At 38.0% G+C, this 21,920-nt stretch overlaps 1 long non-coding RNA gene and 1 pseudogene across 1 annotated transcript; one reads left to right on the top strand and one right to left on the bottom strand.

Moving 5' to 3' along the window:
* Nucleotides 1-21,700, bottom strand: part of LOC115412920 (5-hydroxytryptamine receptor 2A-like) — a 115,821-nt pseudogene extending 94,121 nt beyond the window's left edge.
* On the top strand, nucleotides 3,603-4,048 carry LOC115412923 (uncharacterized). Its single transcript, XR_003934401.1, has 2 exons — nucleotides 3,603-3,711; nucleotides 4,018-4,048. It is a non-coding gene; the product is annotated as an uncharacterized LOC115412923 (long non-coding RNA).
* Nucleotides 21,701-21,920: the final 220 nt, after the last annotated feature.

Below are 21,920 nucleotides of genomic sequence, written 5' to 3'. Positions count from 1 at the left end.
TCCCATGACGTTTGATGGGTTTATCCAGCCGAATGGATTTGTAGGAAATGGTCGAAGCTCCTTATCACATAAGGAAAGACCAACACATGAGCCACTGTCTGAACCTGAGGCTGAAGATGATGAGGGACGTTCATATGTGGACAAAAGTATGTGGACACGTTGAATTTAGGTGTTTCTTTTCTAACAGGGGTCTGGGATACAAAACAATAATGATTAATGTCAGAATATAGTTTTATATTGGAATAAATATCATTGCATTGGTTAGTTTGGTTTAAATTGTTATCTTTGCTTCCAAAATACCTCAGAGATGGTTTTGACTGAATTTCTCTCAACATTGTTTTTTTTTTTTTTTTTTTAATCCATGACAATGATTTTAAATGTTCTACCTGTAAATTTTCTAAAATATTTTAAACTTAAACTTTAAAGAAATTTTTTGTCCATATAGTTTATAAACATGAGAAATTTAGAGGTAAAACATTTAAAATAATAGCCATGGATAAAAACAAAATCAAATTAAAAAAAAAAAAAAAAATCAATGGTGAGAGAAATTAAGCATAAACCACTTCTGAGAAATTTGGGAAGCAAAAATTATTTGATTTGATTTATTTATTTAAAAAATACATCTACTGTTTATAAACTATAAATTCAGCTGTCAATAATAAATTTCTACCACATCTAACCATCTACTTTCTCACATCTCACTAAGGAAAAAAAAAAAAATCCATTAACTTTAAGGAAAAATTTATGTTTTCTAAACTATATGGACATAAATATTGGAACACATCATGTCTACAGCTGTAAGATGTCCTGTTCATGAGGATTTGAGATAAAAACATCAATATTTCCTTAAAGTTTAATGGGAGATTTTTCTTCCTCAGTGAGATGTGATGAAAGTAGATGGTAGATTTAATCTTTTTTTTTTTTTTTTTGCCTCATTTTGTCTCATCTAATGTAGTTTTATCTTGTTTTTCTCATTTCATATTGTTTTTGTCTTGTTTTAGTCTTTTTTAGATAATTTATCTTCTAAAATCATCCATCTAGAACTGGTAGAACCATGACTGTGGAGAACTTTTGGGTAAAACTAGACTACTTTTGTCTTTTGACAGCTTTGTTCATGTATGTCTCATTTTCATCTTTGGTCATGGTTTCATCTTTTTTTTGTTTCACTTTTTGCCAAGTTGGACGAAAAAAACAAAACAAAACAAAAAAAAAAATCAATGTTGAGAAAAAACCATTTCTGAGGCATTTTGGAAACAAAGATAATTTAAACCAAACTAACCAATGCAATGATACTTATCCCAATATAAAACTATATTCTGACATTAGTCATTTTGTTTTGTATCCCAGACCCCTGTTAGAAAAGAAACACCTGAATTCAACATGTCCACATACTTTTGTCCATATCATGCACCACTGATTACAGATGTAAAATGTGTTTCCTCTGCAGACTGAGGTGGAATTTCCTGTTAACACTCCAGTATCAATGTGACATTTATACTTGTGATTCTCCTGAAATAGCAGGAAAGTTTGATGTCAGCCATCACATAAAAAAATACTAAGCAGATCTGCACACAAATGTATTTTTAACTATGCTTAATAAATGATGATTCACTTGTTTAGGTTGATTTACAAGGTGAGGAATCATTGATCCCATTTGCTCTTGGTATTAACGGGTCATTAACAATGGTTTTGTATTGATTAGTTTTCATGATCTCATGAATTGAACCACACTGAGGACCACCTCCATGGAAATGGGAAGAACTGTCAACAAATATGGGTCAAGAATTTACATGTTTGTCGAGGACGCTGTCGATAAATGTCTTCATTTAGACAAGGGAAGCTACATTTGCTTTACAACCACAGTTAACGTCAGAACAAAAGACGTTTTAACAACAGTCCATAAGATGAATGTCATAGATGTACCAAGGCTGAAAGGTTTGAGAGAGAAAAACTCACACAGAAATGAGAAATTAAACATCTGGGAAAAGCCAAGATAAGATAAGATAAGATAATCCTTCTCAAACACACAAAAACACTCAAAAAAAGGAGAAAAAAAAACCTTAGTGACCTAGAACTGTTTTTGTGATGACATTTCTTCTGCATTTAACCTTTTCTAAGTGATTTATCACCATTTATTTTAATATTAGGCTCTGCATTTTTCAGTGTCAATCAAGTATTTTCCTATATTTAATTCACTGATCATGTAGTTGCACTATTTCCAATGTCTTTTGCACTACTTAATTCTATTTTTTTTTTTTTACAAACATTCCTAGTTGCAATACTTTTTTTTTTCTAATGTAAATAAGTGTGCCCTCTTACTGTTATTTGTTGTGCCTTGAAATTTCTTGCACTAAACTGGAGAGCTCTACCTCAACTTCATTGTACTTGTACAATGACAATAAAGAGATTCTGATTCTGAAAAGGTCAGATTAAAGGTGATTGTTATTATATCAGAAACAGAGAAAACTGAGGAAAAAGTGATTTTTCAGCAAAATATATCAATAACTGAACATCAGCCGCTAGCCCCCGACCCCCTCCCTGCTCTGACAGACCCCTACCCCTACCCCTTACAACTCTGTTTCAAGGGGTAGTACCAAGAGCAAGGGCCAAGGGGTAGGGGTAAGGGTAAGGGGGAGGGCCAAGGGGTGAATTGGGATTGGGCCTTAGTGTGCGGTCATGATGGGGAGGGTTGTCTGTCCCAATCAACAGCTTGTACTGCCCCCGCAAACAAATCAGTCTGAAACCGGACCTGCCTGGAAGTCATACAACAAAATCTTTTTCTACAAAACCTCTCAATAGCAATCAGTTTCTACATCCCATAATATGTAGGGGTGCATAACATTAGAGTGTTGCTGAAACACTGAAGGCACAGTTAAAAATCAGCAGCTTTGTTCAAATTTCTCTGGTTGATTGTTCATTTTTTCCCAGTTCTCATTAAACACAGTGTGATTTAACCCAGAAGCTTTTATCCAAACACACGCTCTTGCCACGGCGTCAGAATCACAGGTAATTATTACTGGACTGGACTCAGCAGCTCATCTTTTTACCAGTGAATATCCAGTGGTGGCTTTGGCAGCTCTGAGCTACAATGTCATCCAGTTGGCAGAACATTTAGCCTTCAGTCACACTGTGTCCTCTTTTATTTACAACTACTGATCCACTGGACTGAACCGACACTATGTGGACAAAAGTAGTGGACACGTTGAATTCAGGTGTTTCTTTTCTAACAGGGGTTTGGGATACCAAACAATTATGACTAATGTCAGAATATAGTTTTATATTATGGGATAAATATCATCGCTTTAGTTAGTTTGGTTTAAATTGTTATATTTGCTTCTAAAATGACTAAGAGATGGGTTGGACTTCATTTCTCTCAACATTGATTTTTTTTTTTATCCATGACTATGATTTTAAATGTTTTTCCTCTAAATTTCTAAAATATTTTTCATGCTCTGACTGTAAATAATCATTTTCTACCACAACTAACCATCTACTTTCTTCACATCTCACTGAGGAAGAAAAATCTGTCATTAAACTTTAAGGAAATATTGATGTTTTTATCTTAAATCCTCATGAACAGGACATCTTACAGCTGTAGACACGATGTGTCCCAATATTTATGTCCATATAGTTTATAAACATCAGTATTTCCTTAAAGTTTAATGGGAGATTTTTCTTCCTCAGTGAGATGTGAAGAAACTAGATGGTTAGGTTTGGTAGAAAATTATCTACAGTTTAATTTATAGTTTATAAACATTATAAATAAATAAAAATAAACTAATAATAATAATAATCTTTGCTTCCAAAATGCCTCAAAAATGGTTTATACTTAATTTTTCTCAACATTGATTTTTACTAATATTTTTTTTTTTATCCATGACTATGATTTTGAATGTTCTACCTCTAAATTTCTAGTGTTTAAAAACTATACGGACAAAAATGTATTTAATGTTAAAAGCTAAAGTTTAATGGGACATTTTTCTTCCTCAGTGAGATGTGAAGGAAATAGATGGTTAGTTGTGGTAGAAAATTATTATTTACAGTCAGAGCATGAAAAATATTATAGAAATTTAGAGGAAGAACATTTAAAATCACAGTCATGGATAAAAGAAACTAAATCAATGTTAGACAAATTAAGTAAAAAAAACATCTCTAAGGCATTTTGGAGGTATAGATAACAATTTAAACCAAATACAATGATATTTATCCCAATATAAAAACTATATTCTGACATTAGTCATTACTGTTTTGCAATCCCAGACCCTGTTAGAAAAGAAACACCCTGAACTCAACGCGGTCCACATACTTTTGTCCATATCTGTCTCCATCCACACACTTCAGCATCTTTGTTTTATTCATCGATTACTACCATCGGTGCTCGACAATGATCTCAATTATCATATCGTGAGGTAAAAATGGGCCCCATTAATGACCTCATTAATGATGTAATTAACACCGATCACCTCTTAAACGCACAGTAAATGGACCTCAAACTAATCTACGGCCGCATTAATGACCCTTTCCAACCTCATTTCTGTGTGTACCTGTTACTCTCTCATTCACGACCACGAAGATCATTCAACGATCCTATCACGCCGACCTCCCACCCTCTAAACAAAGCTGCGTTCGCTCTTTAGTCGGTAAATTAATCCAACGCAACAACAGAAGAAAATAATTGCAGCTTATGTGTTTGTGTTTGGTGTCGGTGTGGCTAATGAGTTCTTTTGTCTTCTCATTAAAGACGAGTGGATGGCGAGTAATAAGCACTGGAGGTCGTTCTTTTGGATTCGCTCTTCCTTCTGACTAATTTACCACGCTCGTTCTTATGCAAATGCATTTCATACTTAGGGTTTAAAGCTTCTTATGAGAGCAGTGGCTTGTGACATTTACAGAGGCTCAGAGGGAAGCACAGAAGGCAAAAGGACTCGGCTGAAAACGGCAAAAAAAACAGAACAACCAAGGCCGGGGTCGTCTCGGAGCGAGGTTATCTGAGCGGAGGACGTCGACAGGCAGATCAACCCTTTAACCCATGACGTGTCTGTGGTGAGCGTTCTGAATGTATGATTTATTTAAATATTCAGAAAACCATTTGATCAATAGGAAACATTTCAAATTGTGCTGAAAGACTAGACCTTGTTCTTTCCATAGACATCTCATGCTCAGTTCACCACCCGCCGCCTGTGGAATGGGGTGTAAAACGCAGAGCAGTGAGTGAGACTGACTCACTATAAGATTAGACAGTTTAGGCTCTTTTTTTTTTTAAAAACACAGTTTTCTTGTGGTTTTATCCCTCGGCCAACTTCAGGCCAAAAGGGGTCACTAAATCTGGTGACTTTTCAAAACCCTCTTGGCAACTTAAAAAAAAAAAAAACGACTAGCAACAATCTAGTGACTTTTTGTGGTGGTACTGAAGACTTTTATAGGGTTTGGAGGCTGTTACGAGAAGCAGTAAAGTGATCCCCATCATCCTAATGCATTCACAGGTGATCAGTGTTACAGTCGCCTCCCGTCACAAATTTGTTTTTTTTTTGTGTATGTTGTGGTGTGTGAGAGTGTGTGGTGTGTGTGTGTGTGTGTGTGGGGGTACTACCAAGTGTGCAATTTAAACCCCATTAGCATCTGTTAGCAACTTCTAGAGCAGCCGATAGCTACTGTCCTTCCTGAGGAGTTGGGAACACTGGAAGGAGTATGTAATCGTTTAGTCCTCTGTCCCGTCTGTCTGTCTGTCTGTCCATTCAATGACATAATCCATTACCTGAAGAATGCACTGACATATCTGCACCAAATTTACTGTGGATGCATCTTGGCATGGAGCAGAAGAAGACTGAAAATTGTTGAGGATTTTGACCACTGGATGCTGATTTTTTGCCTAATTAACCACTGCAGGGCTTCGGCAGGAAGGCATCAGAGGCATCAGTAGAGTTTATAACATTACTGTAGAACTGTGTGAATACAGCGATGCCTTCTGGGTTACAGAGCAGTTTCTGAAATATATGACAAGAATAAAGGACTTCGGGATGTAAACAATTAATGGACTAACGATTAATTGTCAATAAGAATTTGCTCGATTAAATTATTAATTGTCAGTTAATTGCCCTTGTCCGGCTGTCCACACCTGTCCGAAGGGTTGCCGGTTGTCCGTGCTGCGACGCCATAGCTGGGATAGCCAGTCATCGAACCGGATTATGACGTTGATGAGTAGAATTGCTTTAGGGACATGGTGGAGCCAAACCCAGACTGGCTCGTCTGTTTGTGGAGCGGTGCACCCCCAACTAAATACAGGCACAAATGCGAGGTCGGTATCGGAGCGTTTCCCTGGAGGTTGGTCTAGTCCACGGTCAGTGAGACAGAAATTGAAAACATCCTCCAGGCTCCTGAAGCACACCACAGGTTTGCGAAGCTCCAGGAAAAGATAGATGAGTGGACAGTTTTACTTTAACTTCTGCGGGGGCACAGACTGCACCGCCCCGTTCCCCTATAGTATTATAAGTAGGACGGAAAGTAACGCACACACGCATCCCCAGCCGTACTGTGCAAGTGTGAGTACCTGCCCCCCCTGACGAAACGCATACGTGTGCACCCACCCACCAGCGAAACGCACATGCGTACACCCCCCTATTACCACTGCTATATCAACAGATGAATTCCACAGGAAACACCGACTGTATCCAATGGTTCAATAAATCAATCATTAAAGAATATGACATGTTTTTTTTTCAGAAAAGTATATAAACAATATGTAGCTTTTATTCTTATAGACCAGGGATGTCAAACCCATTTTAGTTCAGGGGCCACATTTACCCCAGTATGATCTGAAGTGGGCCGGACCAGTAAAATAACACCAGTGAAAAAAGTAAAATTGCATTATGATCATGTTTCCATCTACAATGTTTCCTTAAAAATCTCAATAACATGAACAACTTGAAACGTCTTAAGAAAAACAAGTGAAATTTTAACAATATTCTGCGTCTTTTATCAGTTTATCATTTACACATGTGCATTACAACTTACATTACAATTCCAAATACATAAAACATTTAGTATCAGGCAGAATATTGGTAAAATTGCATGTACTTCTCTTTAGACATTTCAGGTTGTTCATATTTGTTCAGGTTACTCACATTTTTTTTGCAAAAGGATAGTTTATTAATGTAAACATTTTCATGTCATTTTACTTTTTTTCACTAAAAGATAAAATCTGCAGTTTTCATTATTTATAGGTCATTGTGATGATAATATTATACTGGTCTGACCCCAATTGAGATGTAGTTGTTCTGTATGTGGAACTTCAATTAAAATGATTTTTACTTCATTGATTGTTAATATCTTCAGTGTAATTCATCCCACGGGCCAGATTGGACCCTTTGGTGGGCCGGAATTGGCCCCCGGGCTACATGTTTGACACCTGTGTTACAGACCATACTGAAAAAGAAACTCAGGTTCTCAGGAAAATCGCCGTTTATCAGTTAATCGTTAATTGATCAATAAGGTCAACCAACTAATGATAACGAACTAATCGATAATTTGCATCCCTAAAGAACTGATTTATCTTTTTGTGCTGTTGTAAATCAAATACAGTGTGTAAACACTTCAGAGTAAATAAAATACACTTGTATCAGTATGAATCACCTAGTATTCATGAATGCTACATCAGCCTTAACCATGTATCAAACACATGTAGAATGACAGTAATCTGAAGGCTAACGGCCATACAACTACTAGCTTAAACTATGCTAAATCGCGATTATGCTAACGAGCAAAAACGGACATTTTAAGAGTACAAATATACACCAGGAGTTAAACAACACTATCAGCAGAGGTCAGTAACATGTACACATTCATTTCACATCACTATGAACTTAACTTACATGGTCAGTGACTGCTGCGCCTCTGTAAACATATGGAATGGCGAACGCGAAGGAAGGAAACGGAAGTGCACAAACCGTGTTCAGAATAAAACGCCCATTTCAAAATAAAAGCATGAATCCATAAACATTTCTAACAGTGACCTTCACCTACTTTTTCAAGGTCAAATGGCGACATGTCTTCTCAGTGACAAAATTGCTATATTTGGGTATTAAAAGTTATGTTTTGTTTTACTGTTGTTTATAATGTGGTGATTTTCCTTTTTTTTTTTTTTTTTTTTTTTTTTTTACTGTGTTTTTACTGAGTTTTGTCTATGTAGCTTGGTGGTTCTCAACCTTTTTTGGCTCGTGACCCCATTTTAACATCACAAATTCTGGTGACCCCCAGACTTTCAAAATGGAGATTTTTTTTTTTTTTTGCCTAAATTCATTTGTTTTTGATCATGTACTAGTTTGCTATACTATGTTGCAAATAAAGGTTAATTTTTGAGGACATTTAGTCTATATAATGTATATTATTATGGACAGAGGCAGTAAATCCAGGTGTAGATTACTGCACAGAGGGAGAATTGGATTTTCCTTGGTCAGGATATGTACAGTCAGTCCAGCTGTGATTTACAAGGAAGACAATTAATACTGAACAAAAGAGAAATGAGACTATGAATTATGAAAGAGCAGCAGCATCTGAAACTGACCACAATGAACATTTGACACATAAACAGAACCACAGTGCTGCAGTTTCGCACTCACAGTTTGTCATGTCTTTTATGTACTGTCATTGTCTCTCTCAACTCACCATAAATTTTTTATTAGTAAGTTTTTTATTTTTATCAATTACTAGAAATCTCAGGCGACCCCATTTGAATTCCAGGCGACCCCATGTAGGGTCCCGACCCTAGGGTTGAAAGACACTGTGTAACTGCTTTTTGGAGTTCAACCAGGTGTCAAAAAGCAGCTGAACATCCTTAATCTCGTATTGATGTACATTCTAGTGCCTTATTTAGTCCAAACCTGTCAAACTTCAGTTCCTCTCTTTGTGTTTTTCTGTTATTTCACCTGTTTTGACCCTAAAACACACAGTAAAACAAAACAACTGAAGGAAAGAAACATGAGCACATACTCACAGCAGCTTTAATGGGTTAACAAAGGAAATGGAAGAAAGGATGAATCAGCAGAACCACCAGGGGAGTCTCCAACCCTTTTCCATTTCAGCTCTGATCACCTCTGCTCTAGTCTTTACGTCCTCTGTTCGCCTTCGCTCCTGGAGTCACTTCCAACCTTCACCAATCAGTCTTGGCCACAGTTTGACCTGCTGTCGGTTCTGTTCTTACTCAGTGCATTTGTGTTTCGCCAGAAAAAAAACCCAGTCCTGTATTCTCCAAAGTAGAATAGAATAGAATAGAATAGAATAGAATAGAATAGAATAGAATATACATTGATACATCTATGTGACACCTAAAATTTTAAAGCAGGCACATGTATCTACAACCTGTGTCTATTTTATTTAATGTTTTTATTTAGTTAGTTTTATTGTCTATTTCTGTTGGCTCAGTTAATATTTTTGTACATCACAGATTTGTTACTGCTTGTACTTAATTAATTTTCCACTGCACACAGACTTTGGTTCTAATGTTTTCTTATTCCTGCTGTTGTCCCTTCTCAGAGGGCCTTGGCGTTGGTTTGGGCATGGGGGGGGTTATATAAAAGGCAATGTATAATGTATGCACTGTAATTCCCCTTTTTGTATGTACTGTTACATTGCTCAAAAAAAGAAAGAAAAATAGAATAGAATAGAATAGAATAGAATAGAATAGAATAGAATAGAATAGAATAGAATAGAATAGAATAGAATAGAATAGAATAGAATAGGCTTTTTTGTCATTACACCAGTTGTGCAACAACATTACAGGTGGTCTCTGCCAGTGACAGTGCACTTACATCTAAACAACAAACACAATAAGATACAGACATATATTAGAAAATATAAGATATAAAGTAGTATACAGTCGATATGTGTAAATTAGAAATATACTGTATGAAAGAGTAACATTTAACAATATAATAGTATAAGTCTGACCATCATGTCTGTATTTGACCTTCATCTCATTCACATTATTTTCTTCACCTGTTTCATCTGAGTCCTTTCACCTTTTGGTTCTGGTTTCCACCTGGTTGATCAGTATCCACATTTATATTTGGTCCTTTCCAAACACAGGATCATCTTAACCTGCGTCAGCTTACCTTGTCTTGCAAGAGCAGGAACCTCGCAGTACGAGTTTTATTCGTTCCATGACCGTGCTCGTTGTATGATTTACTCATTTTACAATTTAAATGAAATGTTATTTATCTGTTCCAGCCCCAAAAAACACCCACAAATCCTTCTGTTTTAAGGGTTTAAAACAGAAAAAGGGCAGTTAGAAAGAAAATAATGGACTGCACTTTTACAGTGCATTTTCTACACCTTCATGGTGAAAGCACTTTACAAAGCCTGACATTCACCCATTCACACACACACCACACACACACACACACACACACACACACACACACACCAGTAGGCGGCTTCCATGCAAGGTGCTCTACTAAGAGCAATTTAGGGTTGAGTGTCTTGCCCAATGTGGACATATGGACAGTTGGAACCAGGATCGAACCACCAACCCTTTGCAATTGAATGACCCCCTCTAAAAATGTAGCCACAGCCGCCCCGAAATAAAATAACAATTATAAAAACAACTAAACTGGTTTTATTAACTTATTTACCTTAAAGATAAGACGATCTGAGGAGGAGGAGGAGGAGGAGGAGGAGGAAGAAGAGGAAGCGGAGGAGGTAGAGGAGGAAGGAGAGAAAGAGGAGGAGGAAGAAGAGGGAGGAGGAGGAGGAAAAATGAGGAGGAAGAGGAGGAGGTGGAAGAGGTAGAGGAGGAGGGAGAGGAGGAGGAAGAAGAGGAGGAGGGAGAAGAGGAGGAGGGAGAGGCGGAAGAAGAGGAGGTGGAAGACGAGGGTTCCTTCCAGTAAAACATCAGGTAGTTGAATTTCTGTTCTTTTCTCTCTTCTTAATCTGTTCTTTCTGTCTTCACTTTCATGAAACACACGAAACAAGAAAAATCACTTCAAACAAATCAACAAAACGACCCTGATGTAGTTTTAACACATGAACAGCTGAAGGTCACCTGTGGAGGATCCACCTGTGGAGGATCCACCTGTGGAGGATCCACCTGTGGAGGATCCACCTGTGGAGGAACACCTCCTCCTGCTGCTGCTGCTCAGTTACACTGTATTTACAGACTGAACCAAAGGGACGGAGTCATATACACTGGCACTGGAACTGGACACTGGTACTGGTACTGGTACCTGTTACTGGTACTGGTATTGGTACTGGTTCTGACAGGTTCCACTGGTTCGTACTATGTCTTCCATCCCATTCCTCCAGGTCAAATATATTCACTGTTACATAAATCATATAAATCACACATTGACTGAATCCAGAATCATTATTCATGGATGTCATTATGTCCACAATGTAAATGAGTCAATAACATTACATAATGTTTAATCTAATCTTATGTCACCAACACTATTCTAATGGGAAATCTCAGAAAACATCAGAGTCTTTATCTTGATAAGTCAACCACAGATTTAAAGTTATTTAAAACGTATTTCAAACAGTGGCTCCTTTCAACCAAACATTTTCTAAAGATTTAAAGTTTGCTATTTTAGGTGTAATCCCAGAAAGTTTGGAGGGAAATAACCGAAAATACCTGTTGCAAATTTTACTAATGGCAGCCATTAAATGCATCATCATCAAGTGGTTGAAAGCTGAACCTCCCACATATAATATTTGGATTGAAAAAGTGAGGGAAACCTATCAGACGGAGCCGATTACATATGTACTTAGAATTCAGGGAGAGCTACTTACAAAGAGATGAAGTCCCATGATTAAGCTTTTAATGCAATATCATTCAGAAGTGGTCATATACGTGTGTTTTTTGTCTTTCATGTTTCATTTGTGATTAATTGCAATCAATAGTCGCTTTTCCATTGGACATCTGCACAAAACTTTACCAATATTTACTAAATGTTGAAAAAACAGAAGTGCATAATGTCAGTTTTTCCATTAAATCCCAATTTGTTTATTTATCATCGCGAGATGACACAATAAGTCCATTCCATAAACATGGCGACGAACGTAATATGGTGTTGATTTACAGATATATTCATTATTATTATATATTACCCCTCTATCTCGTACTAAATTAAAATGATTGGTTCCTGGTGTGTCCACACATACCAACACCAAGTTTCTTCTTCTTCTTCGTCACTTGTTGTAACGTACATCAACATCTGTTTTTTTAATTCACCTAACTCTAGCTGCGAAAAAAGGTCTTTCCATTGCAGTTTTGTGTGATATACCATTTGTGCTACACCTGAAAACCACACCTCTTGCCAGCGCAAAAACTTTTAATCAAAAATTAGACTTTTGGTGAAATTTTCATTTTTCCACGAGGTATATTTTTATGCGCAAGTTATATTTGTTCAATTTGAGGGTCAATGGAAAAGTGACTAATATCTACTGCAGATATCCATTTATTTATTTATTTATTTTTTCCATGTGTGCCGTATGGGGATGTTTAATTAGATATGTAAATGTATGTAAAACGTCTTGTATATTTGTATGAGCAAAATGTCATAAAAATTAAGTTAAAAAACACAGTGGCTCCTAGAAAACCACATATGCACTTATTTTAATTTTATATTTCATCACACATATACTGTCTGTGTTTAGTTGGATTGTAAGTATAGAGGTGAATGTTATGCTAATGGCCCCTGTGATCATACTGTCTATTTGTTTTTTGTTTGTTTGTTTGTCTGTTTTGATTATGCCTATGCCATCATTATGTGTATCTTTAATGTTTTTTTAATTTATAGCAAACGTGTGATGTATTAATGTTGGCTGTTTTATGTCTTATTTCTGTCACCTGCTAAAGGACTGCAGATGAAAAGGAGTTTTTTTTACTAATTCTGGGTGTATTTATTATGCAGCAATGTTCATAAATGTGCATGGTCCCTATTAAATAAATAAATAAATAAATAAATAAATAAATAAATAAACAATTACATTCTCACTCCAAAAAATCTTAATATGACATTTAATTCCAGAAATATGATCCTCTAGTTGTAGTTTGATCCTCTTTCGTTGCTGCCTTGTTTGAATCTGCAGTTTCCCTGATTGACTGACAGATTGAACTGATCTAGTGTCAGTGCAAAACCACATTTAACAGAGGTTAAAGTTCAAGTTAAAGGTTAAATCACTTAATTATCCCTGGAGGATAATTCAGTTTCTGCATTTGAAGGTATTCTGGGACAGTTCTCTGAAGCCTGAGTGGATCTGGGCTGTTCTTGAATATCATTTGATTTTTCCTTTATATTTCTGATTTAAAAACTGGTTCCTCGTCTTGTTTGCCATTATTTTTTTCAGCACAGCCTCACCTGTGTGACTGAGCAGTTAGTTCTTCGATTTAACTTGATGTATTAACACACTGAAGCTAAAGTCACACAAAAACATGAAATCCAAGTAGGAAAAAGTTTGATTCTTTCACTGTTTATCATCAAAAACATGGTGAACAAACCATTTTCATAAGTTAGAATTAACATATAAATTGAAAACGTTAAAAAACAAATGACAAATTTAGCAAATAATAAAGTTATATACAACTATTTATATGAAAATGCAAGCAATGCCACAGGCGGATTTTAGGAAAATTCTAAACAACTATTTACAAAACAATCAGTGATAGAGTATGTATCCATCCAGCTATTTTCACTCATATTTTCAATTTTCACATAAAAAACAGAAAAGCACTCGGAGAGCACAGTCCTTTGCCAAGGCACATCAGTGCCCCCCCATTCACCACCAAATGTAATCATTTGTTCCTTGTGCCAGTATCAACATTTCCTGAAAATGTCATCAAAATCCAAATAATCCAAATAATAAAATTATATACAACTATTTACATGAAATGCAAAAAATGCCTCAGGCGGATTTTAGGAAAATTATAAACAACTATTTACAAAAACAATCAATGATAGAGTATGTATCCATCCAGCTATTTTCACTCACATTTGAATTTCACATTTAAAAAAATCATGTGTAAAGTGAAAAAATGAACAAGTGGTTCCAGGCACAACAAACCCAGCCCTTCATACATATTGTTGCCTATTTTGGCATCGATCCAGTTGATGTCATCATGTCTATATGTGTGCTGATGTCATATCAATTGCCTCTATATATGTGACCAGTTTGAAGTGAATTGAAACAAAATTGATGTTTTCGTAGAAATGTGAAATTTTGCCCCATTAGAAGTATATGGGAGATTTTTTTTTTTTTTTTTTAATTCATAAAACTTTTAACTTTGACCTATTTTTCCCCAAAATGTAATCACATTTATTCTGGGTCACTGGTAATCTATGAACCTAATTTGGTATGAATTCAACCTATAGTTTTGCTGCTAGAGTGTTAAACAAACAAACAAACAAACAAACCAAAATCAATACCCCTTGCCTTCCTTTTGGGGGGCGGGATAAAAATTACAAATTTAGCAAATAATAAAGTTATATACAACTATTTACATGAAAATGCAAGCAATGCCTCAGGTTTATTTTAGGAAAATTATAACAACTATTTACAAACCAATCAGTGATAGAGTATGTCTAATCCAGCTGTTTCCCGCTCACATTTTCAATTTTCACATAAAAAACCAAATTTGGGATGAATTCAACCAAGAGTTTTGCTGCTAAAGTGTTAACAAACAAACAAACGGAACCGAACCAAAAACACTACCCCCTTTTCTCCCCTTCAGGTAAAGATGAAAAAGAAACCCTGGAAATACCACAAAAAGGGATTTTATGCTGATGAGAGGTGGAAAAGTCCTCATATGGTAAAAGATAATTTAGAACAAGTGCAGCAGAAGCAGATTTTACTGAATAACTGTGTCACAGTTACTTGAAATAATATAAGAAAATAAAATATGATCTTAGAAAATGGAGAAGTGAAATTCCACCAGAAATAAGAGTTAGTCATCTGTGAGCAGGAGTAGAAAAACAATGAAGACGACGAATAAACTGCCTTTTGTTTAAATACTTATATCATATAAATATCATGACAATCTGTGGTATAAGTGGAGGATGGAGTTAGTTCAACTTAAGGAAATCATGGTGAATCATGCATGTGTGAACATTCCTAAAGGAGATGGAGGCAGATGGTTCAGGTTCAGTATGTCCATGAACCTCAGGCTGGAAACGTCCTCATTTACATCAAACTATAATAAAACTGCATTCAGGACTGTTCTATTGTCACACATCTGTCCAAGGACTGAGTCGAACCTTTGGAGACATTTACAGGATGCATCTGTGGACCTTTGTTCATGTTTAAGGATAAGAAAACATCCATGCCACTAATATTGATGAAAATACATCTTATATACATCTGATATTTATTGATATTGGTCCATATATGTGTGCATTTCTAATAATTTCTATAATTTTTGGTCTGAATGTCTGAAAGCGTTTATAATTTGTGTCATATTTGGCTGAACTCCTGCCTGTTTTTTTTTTGTTTTCATTTATCCAGATTTATTTGAAAGTTTTGAACAAACTAGTTTCATCACTTGTACTAAAGGACTTTATCTTCTCAAACTTTGCTGCTTCAGAGAAGAAAAAAAGATCAGGGGATAATCACGTATCAGTGAAACTGATGTAGTGTTTTTAAGATGATGTCCTAAAGGAAGTATAAGAGCCAACAAATCAAACTCTGAACCTTAAGGCTCCCAAAAGTGAAATGAGCAGTGGAGGATTTACAGACACCGTAGGGAAAGCCAAAGTCTAACCAATCTGAAACCCAGACCAGAGCTGAAGGCGTTCAATCTGGATCAAGTAGACCACTTTATCAAAAGATAGAGTGAAGATATACAGAAGGTAATAAATCAGACGCCTGCTGTTAAACAGTGAAGAACAACTGCGGTCGGATCAGAACTTTATCACAGAGTTCAGACGGGGGGGGGGGGGCATTGACATAACATACAGCTTGATATTGACACTTAAACAAACTACTAGGGATGGGAATTGATAAGAATTTAACGATTCTGATTCCATTATCAATTTTGCTTATCGATCCGATGCCTTATCGATTCTCACTGGGTGAGGGAATAAAAGAGTACAAACAGGTGTGTTTGCATTAACTGTCTTTTATATTTCCATCTGCACAGAAAATAGAACATATACAGTATGTACAGATAATAATAACAGATGATGCCGGGCCTGGTTTGGGAGGGGGGGTGTACAGTGAAAGTGAAACTAAAGACTCTTTACTAATTCCTCTGTTGCCGCATTTCCACTGCGTGGAACCGGTTCGACTCGGCCCGTCTTCTGTTGTTGTGCAGCTCATTTCCTTTCCCCTACCTTCAGAAACTTGTATTTGAGGGGGTACGACGTTTGTTGCCCACACCAGAACCAGAACTGGGCCTGGATGACGGCCTGGTGTTCACTCTGCCACTAGATTCACAAGCACCGCTAAGTAATGAATGAAATACGTGACATTCCTGTAAATGAATCACATGCTCTGGACAAATGTTTGAGCAGACTGAAGGGATTCCACCCTTTAGAAGACATGGAAGCTTTGACAGTGTTACAAGTGGACCTGGTGTCGTCTTTTTAGACCGTTTCTGCACATGCGGTCATCACACATGTGCAACAGAGGTGGAATCGATAAGAAGAATCGTTAAGCAGGAAGGCAAATGATTCCAAGGAATCGAGCTACTGGGATCCGGTTCTCAAAAAGGACCGGTTCTCAATTCCCATCCCTACAAACTAATGCCCCCATTTCGGTCCCAACGCCTCCATACCCTGTTGAGAAACACTGCTTTAAATGCACACTCTTAAATTTGCACAGAAACATCATTTTCTTCATCATTAGGTAACTTTGCATATTTACTCCACACAGGTATGAGCATCAAAGATCAGTGCTGATCTATAAAATGGCTAATTAAAAAGACTAACCTCCACTCACACGACCTCTACAGTCTAATATAGGCAGTCTGAGCTGCAACACAACAAAACTATTCCTGTTGTATGACTTGTTTAAATCACCTTATAGAGTGTAATACTGGTGCTTCATATGTGTGCTGCTGCATGAAACACTGCAGTCCAATCTCAATTCACCCCTTGGCCCCTCCCCCTTAGCCCTTGTTTATTACATCCCAGCTCTGCTAGGGGAAAGAGCGAGTAAGGGTGTAACAAAAATAAACCAAGGTGGAAAAATGGATGTTCGTCTTAAGTAAAAAATTTATTGTAGCTCAAAATGGTTAATTTAACAATTTAACAAAAAAATAGGACCAATGGCCCTGGAGCTGACCGGCCAAATGAAAAGCTTTGGGAAATGTATCCAGATGCCATTTATTATCACCCAGTTCTGTGTATTTATTATATTACAGAAATAACCCACGTTTTAGTCATATTCCAATCAGATCTGTAAAAAAATCAAATTCCAACTTGATATCATTGATACTGATTTCTTGGATCAATCCACTTCCTATCTGTTAAAATGGGGAAATTTTTCAAAGTCGCACCAAATCCAGAATCAGATCCGGATCGAAATAATTTCAATACCTTGTGTTGACATCATCATACAGAAGCTGTATACCAAGTTTGAAGTCAATCAGAACTGGAGTTTGGGAGAAAAAGACGATTGAATTTTTTTCCCCATAAGAGCCCATGTTAAATTTTCCGTAAGTTCCCGGATCCAGAAGAAGATCCGGATCAGCATGTGGACATTATGTTTGGTCATCTCCCCATCAGGGCTGGACTGTAGAAATTTACACTTGATATAATTTATATTTACTGAGTTATTGCATCGATCTCTTATAATGGGGACATTTTTCAAAGTTGCACCAAATCAAGAATCAGATCCGGATCCAAATAATTTCACGAACTTTTGTTGACATCATCATAAGAAGCTGTATACCAGTTGAAGTCAATTGGAATAATAGTTTCGGAGAAGAAGACGATTGAATTTTTGTAACAGATGACGGACGCCACATGACAACAGCTTACAGCCTGTCGGCCGGTAAGTTAAAAACACTGTTTTACAAAACTGACAGCTGCAACAACACAAAGCAGAGTTCACATTCACATGAAGGGGTAGGGGTGTCCTGTTTCTCGATGAGTAAAAGGGGAAGGGCTGTTTGGTCCTCAAAAATTTCCAGGACCACACTTCAAACGGAGGGTAGGAGAAATTTCCCATAATTCTATTCGAATCATCGGCAAGATGGGAGGTAAACACAGCAAAAAAGTGCAGCAGTGTGAACGGAAGAAACACACAAATGTACGTATTTTCTTTGGAAACAACTTAATCGTTTGATCAACCGTTTAATGCCATTTCAATGTGTTACAGATCGCATTTCTACAGTTTGCGGTTGATAGTCGCAAAATGATGCCCAAAGCCCATGGAACAGAGATGGTTACAGCTGCTGACGACATGGTGGATTCTGTCGCAAACATACACTACAAACAAAAAGTTAAGGATATTTTTAATTTTTTGGGCAATTTTTTTCAGTTGGGATTCTTGCACAGCGCTGTTTACTTTTTTGTGTGTGAACTGAATTGAAACACATTTTTTAAACAAACAGCAAAAATGACAAATGACAAAACAGCAAAAATGACAAAAAAAACAGACAAAAAAGAAACTCCATTTTACATCTTCATTTCTATATATAGTAATAATTATTCTTTTATGTGTTTATTACCTCTGCCAGGGAGGTTATGTTTTTGCCAGGGTTTGTTTGTTTGTTTGTTGGGTAGTCAGCAAGATAACACAAAAAGTTATGGACGGATTTGGATGAAATTTTCAGGAAATGTTGATACTGGCACAAGGAACAAATGATAATTTTGGTGGTGATGGGGGGGGCAGATCTGCCTTGGCAGAGGTCTGCGCTCTCTGAGTGCTTTTCTAGTTTCTCTGTATTTTATGGATTGTCCTTTTTTTCTTGTTGTACAGTGTCCTTGGGTGTTTATAAATAACATTTATTACTATTATTATTATTAAATATCCTTAACTTTTTGTTTGTTGCGTAATTGTTGCATCTGTTTATAGCGGCATCGATGACTACTGATGACGTAACAGGTCTTGAAGGGTTGTCCCATTTCATAGGGGGATATTTTAACCCCTACCCCTTGCAAATCTGTTTCAAGAGGTAGTGCCAAGTATAAGGGCCAAGGGGTAGGGATAAGAGGTAGGGGTGGAAATAAGAACTGGGACTGGGCCTATGAAACACCTAAGAGAACCAATAAAACCAAGCAGATTGGTCATAGTTTTATTGCTATTTAAGGTGCATTGACTGATTGATCACCTCATGCAACAGGCAGAAAACACTTTAAATGCTTTTATTCTTCAGCTTCAAAGAACACTGTTAAATGCATTTGCAAAGAAACATCGTTGTTGGTCTATAAAAGCAGCTGCTAGAAGTTAAATCTGCTGTCTCTGTCTAATGTAGGCTATCTGATCTACAACACAACCAACTGTCATTGTTGTTGGACTCATATATAACACCCTCCATGGAGTGTATGATTAAAACATGACACAGTGCCAGACACAGGGGTGTATGATCCCATCACAGGAGGTCTGGTCTGCAGAGGAGCTGCCATGTGTCCACTGATGTGTGGACTGAACCACACACAAACTGATCTGGAAGTCCAAGCCCATGCCTGTTTCTCTTATTGAATCAGCACATGTTTAGCGCATCCCCCATTAGACTCTGTCACATTTCCCTTTTGCCATTCGTCTCTGCTCATGCACCCGTTTCTCTACTTTCTTTTCTGCAAACACATGCGTGAACACCTCCATCACTGCTGCTCTCCATCTGTCCTCAAACGCCGGGAGTCATTCAGCGATTCTGACACGACTTATTCAGACTGTGACCCACATCAGAGTCAGACAATGTCACCTTTTTTTTCCTCCCAATGTTGGAAAAGACTAAACTTCAGGTGCGTATGTGGTCAGAAAAAAAGAGTTGGAGCGCTTTGATGTGCAGCGCAAATAAAAGCTCAAACCCTGACGAATGCAGGCAGGTGCAATTAAATAGGTTTTGTTCTGCTAAATGAATTAGTCATCCACTTCGAAGCCTGTTGGACTCCACTCAGCAACACACCAAATGTCAACCCAATGAAGCCTGATATCAGTGGCACTTACCGTACAGGATGGTCACCATAGAAACCGGCATGACCAAGATGCCCAGGAGCATGTCAGCAACGGCCAGTGACATCAGGAAATAGTTTGTGGCGTTCTGGAGCTTCTTCTCCAAGGAAACGGCCAAGATCACCAGGATGTTCCCCATGACCGTGACGGCGATGACAATTAAAATTAGCAGCGCCGCCCAGTTCTTATCCACCGCCATCTCCTGGTGGGGACACGGGGGCCCCAAAAACCTGCCGCTCTGGTCGCCCACGTTTCGGTACGACCAGTTCCCCGGCTGCGAGTCGGCGCCGTTGTCATTACCATGGCAACCCAGGCCGGCCAAGCTGCCATTTCGGAAGGGGTTGGCGTCCTCAAAGCTGCGCTGGGGCCACGGTTTGGGCTCCAGAGGGTGGACGGTAACGGCTCTGACAGCGTTGGACATCAACTCGGAGGCGTTGCCACCATGCAGGTTCATGGTTGCGGGTCCGGTAATGTCTTTACAGTCAGGAGATGGATCCGCCTCAGGACCGCTGCCTGGAAAATAGGTCAGAGTCGAACCAGAAAGAGGAAAGTCCAGACTTCATTTCCTCGCTTCCCATTTCTTTTTTTTTTTCCCAGGTGAGCAACATAAATAAAACACCATTCATCACCCAGCTAACTCAACATGACCTGTTATTAAATCCGTCATCACCGAAGAAACTCTCAAGCCTTAAATTGTCTGTGAATGAATGAACATGCGGTGATTTTCTCCACACAGGGGAAACCAAAATAGCAGTGCTGAATTCAGCACAACAAAAAGCACAGCTGTTAAATCTCCAAGGACGATGCTGAATGGATGGAAATTAAATAGCTGGGTTAATATCACCGTGTGCAGTCTGATGGAAAACACTCCCAATGTTTCTGACTTATATTCCCTCTTGGAAGAGACAGAAGAAAAAAGTCTTATCTTCTGATTAGAAAATCCATTTGATGATGGAGCTCTGAAGGACACGGCTCGAAGTTTCTCATCCTGCGCTCATGTTAAAAATATCAGATCCATGTGAAGTCCGAGACGTTAGAATTCAGAGTTTCAACCTCAGCTTGTCTCCGAAGAGATAAAGTTCAGGTTTTGATCTTTATCGAACCGGTGAGAAGAGGAAAAATGAAGGAAAAAAACTGGGTCTTATTGCAGATTTACTCTCAGGTTTAGTGGTTTGAGGGTTTGGCTTTACATACCTGCGCTGGGTGGAAATCCTCAAGTGTCCTTCCCTTCTGGTCTTAACTCGTCCCTGCACCTGTGGGAGTGTGTCGGCAGGCGTCGGAGACTGATGAAGAGCATGATGGACTCGGACATGACCGTTCACTAACTTTCACATCAAGTCCTGGCTCGTCCTTTAACGTCCTGGATGGATGCAGATATTCCCCCGAAAGACACCATCAATCAATCAATCAATCATCAATCAATCAATCAATCTGCACCTGTGTTTCCACGTCCAGTTTCCTGAGACAAACCCAGAGCAGGACTCAGGTGCAGGAGGTTGTGTTAGTTGTGAAGTCCTCATTTGTGATGATGAAGAGGAGCTCAGTGATTTCCTGCCTTCACTCTCCTCCTCGTGCTGCTTCTCACATTCAGCCTCTCTCTTTCTCTCTCTCTCTCTCTCTCTCTCTCTCTCTCTCTCTCTTTGACTCGTGTGCAGCTCGATTGCCCGCGTTTACTCGCTCTCCTCCGACTCCCTCTGCCTCACACTGGATTTTCTCTCTTGATCACCTAAGCGTCTTTCATCCCTCTCTCTCTCTCCCTCTCTCTCTCTCTCTCCCTCTCTCTCTCTCTCTCTCTCTCCTCTATGTTAATT

Source organism: Sphaeramia orbicularis, chromosome 21 (genome assembly GCF_902148855.1).
Source record: "Sphaeramia orbicularis chromosome 21, fSphaOr1.1, whole genome shotgun sequence".
In the NCBI taxonomy this organism is placed as follows: domain Eukaryota; kingdom Metazoa; phylum Chordata; class Actinopteri; order Kurtiformes; family Apogonidae; genus Sphaeramia; species Sphaeramia orbicularis.
Note: the sequence above shows the minus strand (reverse complement) of the source record. Positions and strands in the feature narration are given on the sequence as shown.